Source organism: Ornithodoros turicata, chromosome 2 (genome assembly GCF_037126465.1).
Source record: "Ornithodoros turicata isolate Travis chromosome 2, ASM3712646v1, whole genome shotgun sequence".
Classification (NCBI taxonomy): domain Eukaryota; kingdom Metazoa; phylum Arthropoda; class Arachnida; order Ixodida; family Argasidae; genus Ornithodoros; species Ornithodoros turicata.
The window spans coordinates 40435228-40447351 of NC_088202.1; the positions used below are offsets into that span (position 1 = coordinate 40435228).

General features: G+C 46.1%; 1 long non-coding RNA gene across 1 annotated transcript; it reads left to right on the top strand.

The window, feature by feature from the left end:
• The first annotated feature begins 866 nt into the window (after positions 1–866).
• On the top strand, positions 867–1513 carry LOC135383384 (uncharacterized). The gene is made up of 2 exons (XR_010419842.1): positions 867–999; positions 1335–1513. It is a non-coding gene; the product is annotated as an uncharacterized LOC135383384 (long non-coding RNA).
• Positions 1514–12124: the final 10611 nt, after the last annotated feature.

Sequence of the window (12124 nt, forward strand, 5' to 3'; positions counted from 1 at the left end):
AACAGGTAGGAAGCTGCGAATTATATATCTCTATGCATATATCCGCAGCTCGCAAAATGCACGCCGGTGTATTGACTTGGCGACCAAGTAAGAGCAGAAAAGTAGCAAGCGTAAGTGGCGTTCATATGCAGGACCGCAAAACGCTTGCCGTAATCACAACAAACATGCGCTAAGAGCTCTTGCTATCAAAATAACGCACGTACCTAGCACAAAACGTACACTTACCCAGTGTATGAAGTGTGTGAATTAGGGCTGCGGTGGTGACGTTCGTTTTCGGTTATATATTCTTTGCAATCTTCGCACTCACTACACTTTCCCCTGAGAACAACGAAAGTATCCTTGTTTGCTAGCGACATCTAGCTTTTCCGTTGTTCCTGACTACACTATGATAAACGCGACGAAAACCACTGATTAAAACAGATTACACTTGTTAACGGACGGACGACGAGCGTTAAGCGTTTCAAGGAAACCGCTCTCAGTGTGGATAGACCAGCCGCCGGCTCTAAAGCGAAACGCACCGCGCACCGCCTCCAAAATAATGTCGCCACCGGCGCCCGTACGCTAACGATCTCTGATTGGCTGCGCAATATATATATAAATATTTGGATGCTCATTGGTCTAAAAAACTGGCGTCAGGTTCCTTTGCGCTGATTGGGCGAGAGTCATTTGACTGAGGAGCGAGCATCCGAACGCGCGAACCGCTCAACGGAAGACCGAAGCAGGCGAACGGAGGAGAATCACGAATCACGTCTGTTCGGCCACGCGTGTTCTCTCGGACTGCAACCGTTGTGCACGCAGACGCTAGGGGGTAGTTTGAGGGTTTTGAATGCTTTAGATTTAGATTGTGGCGAACTGCTAATGTGAGAACGGAATGGCACATCCGCCTCATCATCACAACAGCGGGAAGACGAACATGTGATGGAATCCCTGCACCTCCAAAGGACGCAGAAATCGTCAGAGAGGAAGTCTGCACTCTTTCCGACGTACTGCAGGTGAACGGTAAGACAAGTTTGATTACTTTTTTGTGACTGAAGGAAGTAATGCAGGTTTATCACGTTAAGTGCATTACGTACAACATTTACGAGTCACTCGGTACGTTAGCGGCGTTTCATTGTGCAGTGCATTGCCGTAACTTGTACGTTTCTGATATGCTGTTAATCAAATTATGTGTGGTTATGCTAGTTGCCCCTCATGCGCCGTTCCTTCACTGTGATCTACGAACATTCGTGACAAATGCCTTGGTGTTCAAATACGAAATCAAGATCGATTGCCTTCATAGCAGTGATTTCCGTGCAGAGTTACGGATCATCAGTATATTTTTTGTTTTGTTTTAGTTCTCCCGCAGCCATCGGCAACAACGACGCACATAGCCCAGCATTGGCTTTTGAACTACCCTTCGATGCCGAAGTACCTAAAGCTCCAGTGAAGCCTGTTACAAGACGTAAAAAGATATGTACTGTAGCTTTTTCGAGGCAGTTTCCGAGGACAAATAAAGTTGATTTGTCATACAGCATCGCTTTTTGATTGTCTGCTTTGGGACAGCATGATCGTTGCTCTACAGCAAGACAGCAAGCGCCGAAGACAAACGGACGAGGCTGGGGGGATAAGGGGGACGAGAGGAGAGACGAAAAACCCGAGGAGAGAGGGGAAGGAGGTTGGGAAAGGAGGTCGGTCTGCGCATGCGCACTGGGCCCCAGCTTTTTTCCCGCGCTGGCCAGCGGAGACGCTGTGAGTGGCTCCTGGGGATCACGTGGTTTGGGCGCCCGCCATTTTCCCTGGACCATTGCGTAAACGGCAGCTTCCGGCGGATGGATAGACCTAGACCAGGCTCGGCTACGCAGCGAAATCGGAAATCTTGGTGGTTGCGGCATTGACAATGGTTTTCCACCCTTTAGAAAGAAACATACTATCAGTATTCCAGACTGCGAACTTATAATCTGTGTTCATACAGCATTGATAACATGTAGTCGACGTATAAATGACGTTGAAACAGATAAAAAATAACAGCGTAGATTCGCAACTGTCGCCTCGAATGTGAGGCTGAAACGCGGCATTATGCTAAAAAACAGAAGGAAAACAAACGAGAAGAAATTATCGTTGGAGATTTCGCTTCGAAGTTACAGTGTCAGAGTAGAGGGTACATTTATAAGTTACAACAAGCTGTTCTTGTTTTTTCCGAGGTGTAACTTCTATTCGTGTTGTAAAGACATGACTTTTGTCGCTTTTAACCTCTAAATATACGTTACAGTGGTGTAACCTATAAGAAATCTCGAAATCTACGTCTATATAGAAGTTACATGTTTCTAAAACTTACAATAAAAGGTACAGGTTTAAGAGTGTAGACACATCACTGTCTGATGACCAAATACTGGAAGCAATTAAGTCTGATCCGCCCACTCTCCCAGCGCGAAGAATACGAAAGGCCGCCGGGGCGGCCAGGCTCACTTTCCTCAGCCAGACTCCTCCCAAGCAGCTAAGTCTACACCTCCTGACAATGCAAGTCAGGAATTACTTGCCACGAGCGACACAGTGCAGTAACTGCATGAGATACGGTATGTTGCACCCGTAAGAAAATATGTTAAATTTGCGGTACGCATCACGAGGCTCCTGATTGTCTCACTTCCTAGCCCCTGTGCATCACCTGCAAAGGGAAGCATCTGGCCACCTCAAGAGACTGCCCGAAATTCCGGGAGCAAGGCAGCATTACCAGGGAAAGGTCCAGGTCCAACACCAGCTACAAAGAGGCAAAAGTCAAGGTCAGAACGAAGCAGCGCCAAAGAAAACCTAGGCAAAGGAATATACAAAAGAACCCAGAGAAAACTGGAATCCAGCCGTCGGGTATGATTGGTAGCGAAAAAGAACAACCACCACCATTCACCGAGCGTGACTTTCCTCTGCTGGAACCGCAAGGTCACCAAAACAAGCAAAGTAATGCTGTATCTGAGAACAGCAACAAGGGACGCAGTGGCTCATCACAGCCACGCTCTGGGGGTCAGAGGAAGGCACTGGAGCGACCGCGCAATACAGACATGACCGTAATCTTTATACGTCTCCTTTTTGCAGCCCTCAAAGTCATCGTAAATGCGTGCCCTGAATGTACCGCCCTCGAGGAAGTTCAATCGATCATAAAACTAGAAAATATTGTCACATCCATGGTCATAGCTGATCCCCACAGGGATTAGACGTCCATGGTGGCCTCATCGTACTCATCATGGCCACAAGCATTACTTCGACCACTGTGCGATACCAAGACACAACGATCTTCCAGTGGAATGCTAGAAGCATCCAATCCAAAGTATCGGACTTTCGTCAGTTCGTGTGGCGACACAAGTTTCCCATAATGTGTGTATCAGAGTGTGGAATTCCGGTCTGACATACCGGCTATAAAGAGAGATGTTCGAGCCTCAGGAGAGGGAGAATACGTCTGTGCCACGGTACGCATAGGGGATCTCGTGTTCACAATTGTCTCAATCTCAATATATATAGACACAATTCCATCACCCTATTTATTATGTGGTGACTTCAACGCCCACACACCAGCGGCATGGCCGAGTGGGCTAAGGCGTCCGCTCGTTGGTGGTAACCAAGGTCGTGCTGTAGACTGGGAGGTGGTGGGTTCGAATCCTACCGCTGTGCTGTCTGAGGTTTTCCCTGGGTTTTCCGAAGACTTTCCAGACGAATGTCGGCACAGTTCCCCTGAAGTCGGTCCAGGACGCATACGAATCCCCCTGTCCCCCACTCCTTCCTGCTGTCCTCTCTCCGTCTGTCCACATCTGTACGCCGCTCATAGCCACAGTTGCTTCGCGGCGCTAACACGCAATAAAAAAAAATCCAACGCCCACAACACCATCTGGGGCAGTAGAAGATGCGATGCGAGGGGACAGCAATTGGGCGACATATTCCTTCATCTATCTCATATGGCTTCATCTTCTTAACGATGACTCGCCAACGTTTATCAGGACCAGCCTCCTCTCGTCTTGCTTGGACCTTACATTGCCGCTTCACGCGCATCAATTGCACGCCGCTTCCGGTGGCATGTTGATGTAGACTCACTAGGAAGTGACCATCTACCTGTACTGATCAGCATTTGTGGAGCGCATCGGCATCGTTCCGTTCATTACGCCAAAAGGACGGACTGGCATGTATTTTGTGACGCGGTCGAGAACGCTGTTGCGGCATCTACACTCGCAAGCGAGGAGGCGTTCTCCCATACTGTAGCCAGAGCTACCCAAAGCGGTACGAAGGTTTTCCGCGTCCTGGAGAAGTTCACAGCTGTAGACGCAGAATACGAGAAGCTTCGTGCCATCCACCGCCGCTCCGAGCGCCGAGCCCGCCGCTCCGGCCTTCCAATTCACTGGACAGAAGCCAAACGAATACAAAAGGTAGTCCATAGACATTTATGCAAGCTTGCACGCGACCATTGGAGGAACTTTGCATCGTCCCTCTCTTCCCGCGCACCCCTCTCTCGGATTTGGTCCGTGCTCAAAGGCCTCTCTGCACCTGTGATTCAGAGGCAGCCATTCCGATCGCTATCGTTAGCTGCGGGACGCACAGAGCTACAGATCGCAGAGGCGTACTGTGCTCGCCTAACTGCAACTCCTAATCACATACTGACAGCTGCAAAAGACATTCCCATCGTACTAGAGTCATCGGATGAACCGTCTGTAGACATTCCCTTCTCGATCAAAGAGCTTGACTCTGCAGTACAACACTCCGGAATGCACACCTCCCCTGGCGCTGATCAGGTCACATATAAAGCCATTCAAAACCTTCCAATAAGTGGACGACAAACACTCCTCAATATAATCAACCAATCTTGGTGCACGAAAACTGTTCCGAGTCCATGGAAAACCGCCATGGTAATTCCCATCTTAAAACCAGGAACGTCGCCGCAAAACCTCGACTCGTTTCGCCTAGTAGCCCTTACCAGCTGCATAGGCAAAATCATGGAGCGCATGATCCACTCACGCTTAAACTGGTATTTTGAAAACAGGGCCTATTTCCCAGAAGTCATGGCAGGATTTCGCCAAGGAAGATCGGCGATAGATAATGTCATAGACATTGTCTCCAGCGTCCAGCAAGTTCGGACTGAAGGACAGCTAACAGCTGGTGTCTTCCTCGACGTGATGAAGGCGTACGACAGCGTGCTGCACAGCGTCATCGTCGCCACACTCCAAGAGGCTGGGATAGGGGGCCAGCCGCTATCATGGATCCAAGATTTCCTCTCTGATAGGTTCCTATTTGTGCGCACTTCAGAGGGAGATACGACCACATATCCCGTTCACCATGGCGTTCCACAAGGAAGCGTACTCAGTCCACTGCTCTTCAACATCATTATGGCTTCACTCCCCTTACAGCTACGTGAACACATCCACATAACAATATATGCTGACGCATATATGCGACGTATGCATCTGGTCCTCAGCTTTCCGCCGCGATACGATCCAACAACGTCTACAGACCGCTCTAGACACTATTGTATCCTACCTCGCCGACCGCGGACTCTCGATCTCACCAAGCAAAACGGTAGCCATGACTTTTATGCGCCGCTCTTTTAGCAAGTACCCTTTACATGTTGGGGGTCTACCGCTGAAGTTTGTCCTGCATTATAAATACTTGGGCATCATCATAGACAGAGGGTTGACATGGTCGAAACACCTCAAGTCAATTTTGACCAAAACCAACAACTATACCAACGTGCTACGACGCGTCGCTGGAGCATCCTGGGGGTTGGCGTGTGCTGACCTGCGTCAGCTACACTGCTCCCTCATAATAGGAACCCTAAGGTACAGCTTGCCGGCACTACACGGCCTCAGTAGAAACGGAGAGATGGAACTCCTACGGATCCAAGCACGTAGTCTCCGAGTATGCCTAGGAGTTCCTAGGACCACTGAGACATACTCCGTCTTAGCTGAGGCGAAGGAACCACCGGCGCATGTCCTGCGAGACAGAGAGACACTCCGTACCTACACGCGATTTCTCACCCGACACCAATCACATTACCTCCAGTCTATCGAGTCGAACTGCCCCTCGTGTACGTTCGGAGCTGCAGTCTCTCGTCTAAAAAGTTGCGTACCATCGTCCACTGCATATTTCTCATATGCTCCACCTATGTGGACCCTTTGTACTCCTAGAGTCCACACGGGCATCCCTGGCCTAGCAAAGAAGAGTAACGTGCCCCCTATCACCGCGCGCCAACTTGCGCTGGAACATTTAGACACTGCGCACCACCAACGAAGGGAAGTGTACACTGACGGATCTGTGGTACCAGGCAGTTCAACGGCCGCATTCTACGTGCCGAGTTGTAACATCCAGCAAGGACTTAAAGGGACGGTCTCGTACACCCTTGCCCATCCACAAAGCGTACCATTCGATTCCTCATTGCTGAAAACGTAATACTGTGAATTCGCTCGTCCAGAATCGTCACGGTTATTAAATAAACGAATTAAGTTGATAAGAACAGCGCCAGCACATTGCGATTTCTGTTGGCAACAGCGATATCCGCTACGATGGCAGACCGCTTATCGGATGAACAAATCGTCTGCTCTCGCGCCTTTTTGCAGCGGTGAGAGCAGACGACTTCCAAAAGGTGTTCGAGGATCACGGCGAGTGGCAATAAATTTGCTGCGTGTGGTCTGGTCAAACGAAAGACGCGTATTGTAAAATGTGGCCGAACAACAATGTCAATACGTCTCGCATCTTCATTTCAAGCGGGAGTTTACGTGGATGACTCCACCTAATAAAGGCAGTTGACGCTTATTTACTAACTTGTCTCGTATCGTTCGGTATTTTGAGCACTTCTAGGTCGTCTTACCTGCGAAAAGAATATTCCGTATGGAAGTGGTGGAAACGTAACCCGGGTGTATAACAACTCTTTTGTCGACGACAATGTGACGAAAGTGGATATAGAAAAGCATCTGTTGGGAGTCACATACTCGAAGCATCTTCAACAAAAGGTCTGATTGTCACACGCGTGCGCGTACTCCGCACGTTTCGTTCACGATGCATATGAGGTAAGAGACGTTCTGCGAGCACGATATGTACGGGACGGCGCCGGACGCAGCTCAAACTAAAAGATGTCGACCGTCACGCAGTCAACTGTTAGCGGCAATGGTGTCCAAAGAACTGGATACGCGCAGTATTGAAATGTAGGTATTACTTTGTTGCTAATGGCCAAAAGTGATGTGTACAGAAATTGTCGGCACCGCACGAAACGGCAGTCCCGCGTACCTCGGTAGTATTGCGAGAAGGAAGTGCTTGATCCAGCAGGCTACATCAGTTTGTTTTGCATATAGCCTCTCTAAGGTATTATCCCTACCGGAGCAGTATACCGCCAAACTATGCTCAATAATGTCGTCTTGTATCCCTTCAGTAGCTGACATTAACTGATGAGAGTGGCACTCCTTCCTGTTCCAGAATCAACACCTATTAATGGGTCACAAATATAGCAACTCCAATTCGCAGGCTTCACAGCTCTATTTAATTTTTCCCAGCACATTGCTGATGTGAGAAAAGTATTGCATAATATAAATATGTAAGTTATATCCACAAGTCAGTGTTGTGATTATATGATGTTCAAGCAGCAAAAGACAAGACAACCTTGTTGACAGGACAGGACGACAGGTTGCTCAGAGCTTGCTGCTTGAACATCATTATGACTACCCGATACCAACAACCCAATTTTAACACAATTGGTCAGTGCTGTGGACGTACATTATAATAAGGGACAATAAAAGATGACTACATAAACACTCAACTTCCGCAACCTTTATATTCGACGTGCTGGACATGTTAGTCTGCAACCCCTGATATCGAATCAAAATGTGAGCCAGTATGGGCTCATGAACACACCGGTGCAACATGAGCAAAAATAAGACTGACGACATGTCGACAAGTTGCAAACCGCTGTTCTATCTTACAAATTTGTCATGCACGTCTAGGTATTTTTCATATTTTTTAAACATTTACACATCTTTCATATTCAACGTGCTGGACATCCTAGTGTGCAACCCCTGACACAATCAAAATCTGAACCAGTATGGGCTCATGAACACACCGGTGTAACATCAGCCACAATAAGCCAGACGACATGTAAACATGTTGCAAACCGCTGTTCCATCTTACAAATTTGTCATGGACATCTAGGTATTTTTGAAAGTTTTTAAACATTTCCAAATCTTTTATATTCAACGTGCTGGACATCTTAGTGTGCAACCCCTGACACAATCAAAATCTGAGCCAGTATGGGCTCATGAACACACCGGTGTAACATGAGCAACAATAAGCTAGACGACATGTAAACATGTTGCAAACCGCTGTTCCATCTTACAAATTTGTCATGGATGTCTAGGTATTTTTGATATTTTTGAAAGTTTGTAAACATTTCCACATCTTTTATATTCAACGTGCTGGACATCTTAGTGTGCAACCCCTGACACAATCAAAATCTGAGCCATTATGGGCTCATGAACACACTGGTGTAGCATGAGCAAAACTAAGACTGACGACATGTAAACATGTTGCAAACCGCTGTTCCATCTTACAAATTTGTCATGGACGTCTAGGTATTTTTGATATTTTTGAAAGTTTTTAAACATTTCCACATCTTTTATATTCAACGTGCTGGACATCTTAGTGTGCAACCCCTGACACAATCAAAATCTGAGCCAGTATGGGCTCATGAACACACCGGTGTAGCATGAGCAAAAATAAGACTGACGACATGTCGACAAGTTGCAAACCGCTGTTCCATCTTACAAAATTGTCATGCATGTCTAGGTATTTTTCATACTTTTTAAACATTTCCACATCTTTTATATTCAACGTGCTGGACCTCTTAGTGTGCAACCCCTGACACAATCAAAATCTGAGCCAGTATGGGCTCATGAACACACCGGTGTAACATGAGCAACAATAAACCAGACGACATGTAAATATGTTGCAAACCGCTGTTCCATCTTACAAATTTGTCATGGACGTCTAGGTATTTTTGATATTTTTGAAAGTTTTTAAACATTTCCACATCTTTTATATTCAACGTGCTGGACATCTTAGTGTGCAACCCCTGACACAATCAAAATCTGAGCCAGTATGGGCTCATGAACACACCGGTGTAACATGAGCAACAATAAGCTAGACGACATGTAAACATGTTGCAAACCGCTGTTCCATCTTACAAATTTGTCATGGACGTCTAGGTATTTTTGATATTTTTGAAAGTTTTTAAACATTTCCACATCTTTTATATTCAACGTGCTGGACATCTTAGTGTGCAACCCCTGACACAATCAAAATCTGAGCCAGTATGGGCTCATGAACACACCGGTGTAGCATGAGCAAAAATAAGACTGACGACATGTCGACAAGTTGCAAACCGCTGTTCCATCTTACAAATTTGTCATGCACGTCTAGGTATTTTTCACACTTTTTAAACATTTCCACATCTTTTATATTCAACGTGCTGGACCTCTTAGTGTGCAACCCCTGACACAATCAAAATCTGAGCCAGTATGGGCTCATGAACACACCAGTGTAACATGAGCAACAATAAACCAGACGACATGTAAACATGTTGCAAACCGCTGTTCCATCTTACAAATTTGTCATGGACGTCTAGGTATTTTTGATATTTTTGAAAGTTTTTAAACATTTCCACATCTTTTATATTCAACGTGCTGGACATCTTAGTGTGCAACCCCTGACACAATCAAAATCTGAGCCAGTATGGGCTCATGAACACACCGGTGTAGGATGAGCAAAAATAAGACTGACGACATGTAAACAGGTTGCAAACCGCTGTTCCATCTTACAGATTTGTCATGGGCGTCTAGGTATTTTTGATATTTTTGAAAGTTTTTAAACATTTCCAAATCTTTTATATTCAACGTGCTGGAGGTCTTAGTGTGCAACCCCTGACACAATCAAAATGTGAGCCAGTATGGGCTCATGAACACACCGCCATAACATTAGCAAAAATACGGCTGTTCCATCTTGCACATTCGTAATTCACGTCTAGGCATTTTTGATATGAAATATTATAATCATCAATGATGATAAGGGCTTATTCGATGCAGTCTTTGATGCCGATATGTTGGATGGTCCTGAAAAGGGCTCTTTTTTTCATAGGCCAGGGGTAATTGAAGACGTTGACGTAGATCAGCTTATCCTTGATTTTGTCATTTGCTCCAGGTGTAATGACATGAATGGAAAGCCTTCACTTATCACGTTGACAACCTCCTGCCGCTTGCGGGAATGGATAGAGAGAGCAGCTTTCTTCAGCAGTCTATCCAAGTTCTGATACATATGACGAAATGCCCAAATCTGAAATTTTGCATAACGTACCATGAAACACACATTTTTATATGCAAATAAAAAGCTGCGCAACAAAAACAAACCTTACAACACCTTTCAGGAGAATACAACACCATGTGTACGTGACGGATCGAAACAGGTTCCGGATTGTGCTCACAACACATGCTGGTATTGGCGAGCAGTGGCTACACACACACCTGCAATGTTTGTACAATTTAAAATGGTGTCACGATCAGGCGGAACATATATACGCTAAAAGTGCGCTTTTATGGATGAGTCTTACCCGTCATTCGATTCCGGATCATCCACTACTTTCACTGGCTAACCACGTTGTTGTGGCAAAGGGTCAGTAGCTAAAGGTTCGTCGACGTCCCCGGTTCTTCAATCGATCGGCGCCGATGAGCTCATCTTCACCGCTTAGTGACAGGGACCCGTCACTATCGCTAAATTTGCTACCAGACATTACGACGTCGCGCGTGACAACTTCCAAGCGCAAAGCGCATACACCTCCGACTGTATTGTGCATTGCGCTTCGGTCGCCCAATGGGCGACCTGCCACCATAAATACCATAACCACGTCGCATGTGACGTTGCATGAGAGGGAGTTGAATCCAGCTGCGACTTCCGTCGTCTGCTGTCACGGCATATTCCTTCAAATTTCTCGAAAACCACTTCGTTGTTCTGGTTGAAACTTCGCGACTGTGTTTCTGTAGCACTCTTGAATATAATTTCAGCTAAGTTTCGGAATCGCTCGAACATCTTCCACAGAGGCAGACCTCTACGCCATCTACGCAGCATTGTCATACATATCGCGGTCATCAGCGGACAATTGGACCATTCTCACTGACAGCAGGTCAGCATTACAGATGATAGCCTCATACTGTGCTAATACGATTAACGACATCTGCACAAGGATCGCAAAGCGCTACAATGAATTACTCGCCTCAGGCCACAGTGTCTGGTTCCAGTGGGTGCCAGGCAGAGGTGGGGAGTAATGCATTACCGGTAATGCATTACTTTTGAGTAATGAGTAATGGTAATGAATTACGTTTTGCCAGCTAGTAATGAGTAATGGCAATGCATTACATTTCGACTGAGTAATGCAGGGTGGCATTACTCATTACTTTTGTCGAATGTTCATTGCGCCACATGAAAATTGGGAACATCCAGGTTTTCTTCAACCCCCCTTTAACAATGAGCACAAGGCAACAAGGAAAGAGAAAGGCGCAGCCTAGGGAATTCTGCAAGAGTTCAACAGTCGGCGGTGTGTGTCACAAGTGCCTACATGATTTTCTCTTGTGCGCATTTGGAGTAAAGGAAAATCAATGAAATAGAAACATAGCCTCTATGAGGGTAATACGTAACAATTGCCGTAGGGATTCACTGTTTTGGTGTGGTTCCGTGTTAACTTCTCTTGTGCTGTCAGAGGTAGTTTTTCTGCCAGGACAGAACTGTATATAGCTGGGCCTCATCCGCCAGCTCCATAATGCTAGAAAAGGCATCATCTGCCATAAATCTTATCTATAGCTTTTGCCTATCAAACTCGCTTCTGCGGGGATTTAGTGGCACCGATTTGGGGACACTCGAGTGGCTAGTGGCTAGGAAAAAACTTATGCATAGCACCTTTGAGGCTTATGCCCTAAAACGTAAATGTAATGCCAGAGTAATGCAATTACTTCGTTAAAGTAATGGAATTACTAATGCATTACTAATATAAAAAGTAATGAGTAATGTAATGCATTAGTTTTATATACAAGTAATGGGTAATGGTAATTCATTACAAAATAAAAGTAATTTCCCCACCTCTGGTGCC